Raw genomic sequence first — 6,000 nt, 5'->3', positions numbered from 1 at the left:
AGGCAGTTTTTCCTGCACCAGACCGATAATTCCGACACATCCCTCTGCAAGGCACAGCAGTCCTGAACACCGCTAATGTGCCTAAATAGTTTGACATCATCAGCATAGAGAAGAAAAGAAGAGTTTGTTAACACTGTTGAAACATCATTGATAAAGACAGAAAACAATAATGGACCCAGCACGGAACCCTGGGGTACACCACTTGTTGCAGGGTAAACACTAGACTTTTTGTAGTTAACATCTACATAAAAGGACCGGTCAAGGAGATAGTTGGACAACAAGGCAACAAGGCTTGCGTCTACACCGGACTTAGCAAGCTTGTTAATTAATAACTGATGGTTCACCACATCAAACGCCTTACTGAGGTCAAAATAAATAACGTCCAACTGGCCGTTTTCACAAACTGCAGCCGAAGCCTGTGTCATAAAGCTGGCAAGATTTGTGACCGTCGATCGACCAGAGAAAAAGCCGTGCTGATTTGGTATCACAACGTTCTTGACGCAGGCAGCAAGAACTTTGTGCAGAGCTGACTCAAAGAGTTTTGAGGCGACACAAAGGAGTGAGATCGGGCGATAGTTAGAAACGGCTGACTTATCACCAGACTTAAATATTGGAAAAATTCGAGCAATCTTCCATGCACAAGGAAATTTACCTAAAAGTAAGCAGTTATTATAAATGGAAGTTAAGACAGGCACAAAAATGTTGCCGTAAGCCTTCATGAGGGCTGCTGGAATTCCATCTGCACCACAGGAAAATGATGGTTTCATCCGTTGAAGGCTATCATTGACAATTTTTTCATCGAACCTAAGTGTGTTAAAATTAGAGTTATTAAACGATAGGCGTTCGTCGTTGCCATCTGGCAGTTGAAAGACAGAATGAAAGTACTGAGCAAAACTGGTGGCAACATCCTCAACCTCTTCACCATCGGAATTAAGCAGGCTAACGTGTTCTTTAGACGCCTTAGAACGGCCGCGTACATACCTCCAGAATTCAGCCGGTTTCTGAGACGCAGCAGCCTCTAACGATTCTATATAGAGCTGGTGGTCACGCCGGTAGAGGATTTTACAAAGTGAGCGATACCGACTAAACTCCGCTTTCCACTTGTCAAGCCCAGAACGCTTGGCCTTTTTGTGGGCGCTATCCTTAAGTTTAAGCGAACTTCGAAGTTCTTTAGAAAACCAGTGGGGAAATTTGGAAGGGACAGGCTTATAACAAGGGATATACTTTTCCATGCCCCTTCTGACGATTTCAGTGAAACGTCGAACCTGTTCGTCAACATCATTGACATCCAAAACACTAGACCAGTCAGCAGATGAATAAAAGTGATACAGCCCAGCATAATCTCCACGCTTGAAAGCATATCGCGGGACTGCACAATTGTCAACACCGCCAGAGCGATGCTGGGTCGTGACCGAGACAGAGACAATAAGAGGGGGGTGAAACTTGTCGGGGTGCACAAGGGATGTTTCGGAGGCACACACTTGTACGTTTTTTAAGTTTGAGAAGCACACATCTAGAACATTACCACAAGAGTTTTCTATGCGGCAAAACTGCTGCATGGAGGTGAACGATTGAAAATCTAATAGCATGCTGCATTTCTGCGCTGCATAATGGTTTTTGTGCTCAAAGGAAAGACTGTTCCAGCGAATACCTGGGGTGTTGAAGTCTCCAAGTATAATGAGCTTATGGTTGGAGTGTGCATTTGAGACATTTTCTATGGTTGTGAGTGTTCGATTAAATACAGAAGGTAATACATCCGGGGATATATAGAATGCACCGATGAGTAGCTTCTCGCCCTTCGTGAGGCCTACCTCAAGCCAGACTGATTCGTCTAGGGTCTCGAGGTCAGCACGCCGCATGCAATGCACTGAATGATCAATGGCAACGAGAACCCCGCCACCTTTTTGTTTAGGTCCAGTTAATTTTCTGTCGCTTCTAAAGATTTGATAGTTAGAAGGGAAATAGTCGGAAGACGAGATATCATCGGAAAGCCAGGTTTCAGTAATGACAACAGCAGAAAATTTAGAGCATACAATATTTCTAATAAATTCAGAGGACTTAGTTCGTAGACCTCTAGTGTTTTGATAGTATATGTCGAAACTCTCGTACTTACTGATCATTTTCAGTTATTTCGGAGCTGTGCAGCATACCAGGGTGGACCTTGCCCTGAAACGGCTTGAAAAGGCAGCCTTTTGGCCACATAGACGGGTCGCTCAGGCGCCTATAACACTCCTCGTTAACAGTTACGCAAAAAGAAGAATATGAGTCATACTTGGTCCTAAGGCGTTTGCAAGACAATGGCGTAACTTGCACAGTTGACAAGTGAGCCAACAGTTGAGCAGATGTGGTGCTAGCGGACAGTTTTGAAACAAAGATGACCCTGGAGCTCGGTGGTCGGTGTACCACAACCAACTGAGAAGCTTCCGACGCACCCACGCGGGGAGTGCTCCTTTTCTTCTGCAAGTTCGTCGGCGGGCCATTAAACGCAGTTTCGGACCTAGGAGGCGGGGGCAGAGGGTGGACCGAAGGGGAAACCAAAGTGCACAAGGCCGTAGCAGGTTGACTGCTGGGGCGGTCAACGAACGGCGAAGCGGTGTTAGAGGACAGGAAGGGGGCACCTTCACCAGCTGCACCGGCGGCGGCTTCGGCGAACGACGACCTCGTAGGGATACCAGACTGCGGTGACGTCACCGGCGGCATGAAAGGATTAGCAGGCTTCGGAGAAGCCGGCGGAGAAGGCGGGGGACGCGCGAGCTCCCCTCGCAGGCAGCGAACCTCCTCACGCAGGGAAGCGACGATTGCAGCCTGATGGGCAAGCCCAGCCACGTTGTCCCGTCGAAGAAGCCGGTTCTCTTCGCGCAGCTCGGTGACAACATCCCCGAGAAAAGAGAGGCTGGCGCAGGCTTCGGACAGGAGATTCTTCAACGCAGCTACCTCTGCGCGTAGGTCCGCCGAAGGGTTGAAGCTTGCTCCGACAGGGGACGCCACTCGTTTGGCCGGGATGTTCGCTGGCACACAATAATAATAATAATAATAATAATAATAATAATAATAATAATAATAATAATAATAATAATAATAATAATAATAATAATAATAATAATGCGAATACTTAGTGTATAGCGTGACTGATCTCTCAGCTGCGTTTGCCTTGCGAACTTGGCGGGCCCGACGCGCACGCGTTGCTTTCGCTTCAAAATCCAGCTACTCAGCCGTTGTCGTACGGCGTCTGCGGGCCAAATCCTCGCACCACGACAAAGCCCAGCGCACTGTGCGTTGCTCAACAGCCTCGCCGTTGCCTCGGTGGTCACCTTGCATGCTTAGGAGCGATTTATTCACGCCACCCCTTCCGTTTTACTGCGGTTTCGGCATTCGTCGCCGTCGATCAACATTCCGTCCTCTTCAGCCGCCTATTTGGCTCTGCAGTCGCTCCCCACCCCATTTTACTCTTCTTACCAAGGCTGACCAAGGTCGCCGAGACGCGCGCACACACGCTGGAGCCCTGCCCCCCAAGGGACCACACAGCCGAACATCCAATGCCCAGTCTGGACGGCCACTTTACGTCCATGCCTGGACGTAAATTTTCGGACGTACAGCGGACATCCAGAAACGGATGTACAAGTCCGAATTACATCCGCCAGTGGACGTAACCAGTTACTGCGGAGCATAAAATAATGGCCTAAATTGAATACAAAATCAAAAAATTACACCATCTTCCCGAGGGGAATCCTGAGGTGATGCAAAGCATCGCGGAGTTCCCTTTATTTTCACTTGCGTTGGTTACCCACATCGCGTGAACGTTGCTGGAAACTCCGCGATGCTTCGCATCACCTCAGGGTTCCCCTCTGACAAACGACTCTGTTAACTGGTTGTCTGATGCTGGCTGAACTTGTGTCAGCCAATCCGCTAGCAGGTCTGTCGGTACTCATCAGACGCCGGAGCGAGACTCATCCGACGAAGCAACTCAGGCAGCGGCGCGTGCACGCGGTTAAATATGGCGCTGGCGTGGAGAGGAGGACGGAGGGAGCAGCGCGCTATCGCACAGCTGGCGTGGAGAGGAGGACGGAGGGAGTAGTGCGCTATCGCGCAGCTGGCGTGGAGAGGGGGATGAGGAGAAGAGGTGCGGACACCAACGGACAACGTACAACGGACATAGCCCCGAGCAAAAGAGGCTTTGCATCTAAAACGAAAAAGCTACTTTGCTTTTCAATTAAAAGATTTTGTACATCAACACCCTGACTTGTATGTTGCAAGTTTCGTCTGCATATTTCTAAAATTAAGCCTAATTAAATTTAAATTTACCTTAAGCTTAATTAAAGTCTAAAATTAATACGGCAGCGCTGGTATCGAGGCACCCGACTTGGAGAAGTGCAACTCGGTAAATTTAAGTTGACTTGAACAAACCTGTAGCGTGTTATCTTGGAAGGAACGAGACTAGAGAGGAAGAGCGTGAGAGGTGAGCGGGAAAGAGGAGGGAGGCATTCACTTGGCAGGGGCGCCAGTCGACCATCGCCTTGCGTCGACATTTGCAACAAAAGGAGCAGATACGCGGCCAATTTTTTTTTTCCTTTTGAATTTCCTCCCTGTTCCACTGGAACGCTCATTTACAGTTCGTAAGACTTACTCCCATCATTCTACTTTGCATAGTTCATTGACCCTGGCTGGATTTTCTTTCGAGGTGTAGCCAGTCCCAAAGTTCCTGCCTCGTAGGTCAGCGCCAGGAGTACGCATCGGCGGCATACTTGTATTTTTTGAGACAGACGTAGCCTGCGGTTCATTACTGTCAAATGCAGGATGATATGGAGACACCATGATTAATAGCAGGTGTGGCACACGGATGCAATCAAAAGTAAATGGAGCGCGGATTAGAGGATATAGAGAAACAGAATATTTGCTGACAGCCACATAGAAGAGAAATTATCTCGAATTTACGTACATGTGCTGTGTTTACCTGCCGCCGCCTGTACGTTACGTATACATCAGGTGTAGCAAACTTTTCGTTTACATTCGTCTTGCCCGGCAAGGTCCACGGCGCACTTGCTAAACTAAGCTTAGAACCAATTATTGGGTTTGGACAGTTCTACTGAGCATAAAAATGGCTGACGATTACGATGTTCCCCAAGACGAAATGTGTGCGCTGGGCGAACTGAAGTCTTTTGGGTGAAGGTGCATACCTGCTGCGTCTCACGAACTCATCGCCGCATCAGCGAACGCATGAAGGCGCACGACATAGTCTGGCGTTGCCTCGTACGTAGCGCGTCGCCGCGGAAGGCGATTTTTCGCGCCTTTCGCCACACTTTCACCTTCTCTTTCCTGCTCGCTCTTGTCTCGCGCCGTCTCGGCATACCGCCCTCCCCCGCACCCTTTCGCCATACTTTCCTCCCCGTATTTCTTATCATCATAGCTCCTGTGTCTTCGGTGTCCGCAACAAGAAGGAAATGAAAGCTACACATTTCAATGGATAAAGAATATTAACAAAATTCCGGACCACTTTCCCACCAACTATTACACGTCACAGTTTATCACTGGACACGGTAGATTTCCGTTTTATTTTCATAGGTTCGCCATTACAAATAATAACATATGTAAATGTAACCTACCAGCAGACAGCTTTGACCACTATTTACAGGACTGCCCAATAACAAACAAACACAGAGAACAACTTCTCGATATCCATAGAAATTATCTCGTAAGAAGGAAACGAGAGCTAATAAAACATACAAAAACATTAAAATTTCAGAAGAAATCACAATACTAATTAACGCTAATATTCAACAATACTAACCCCTCAAACATTTTGACACAATTTCACTCACACGCAGAAACAAAGTCAGCGGCAAATAACGCGATAATAGCTTTTAGATCTTTTGTATTTAGCATTGTTCTGTAGTGAGTCATTTTCTGCGTAATTATCTTATTAATTACCTTTTTCATTTTTTTATTTTAAATCCAAACATCCATTTTCAATGTATTTAATTTACCCGTTATACCTCGGTGGAA

General features: G+C 47.3%; 1 protein-coding gene across 1 annotated transcript in view; it reads right to left on the bottom strand.

Moving 5' to 3' along the window:
- LOC144139661 (ATP-binding cassette sub-family A member 17-like) overlaps nt 1-6,000 on the bottom strand; it is a 69,485-nt gene that overhangs the window by 42,391 nt on the left and 21,094 nt on the right. The gene's annotated exons all lie outside the window — the stretch shown is intronic.

Source organism: Haemaphysalis longicornis, unplaced genomic scaffold (genome assembly GCF_048455015.1).
Source record: "Haemaphysalis longicornis isolate Haplotype H1 unplaced genomic scaffold, Haemaphysalis longicornis Haplotype H1 scaffold_5, whole genome shotgun sequence".
Lineage (NCBI taxonomy): Eukaryota > Metazoa > Arthropoda > Arachnida > Ixodida > Ixodidae > Haemaphysalis > Haemaphysalis longicornis.
Note: the sequence above shows the minus strand (reverse complement) of the source record. Positions and strands in the feature narration are given on the sequence as shown.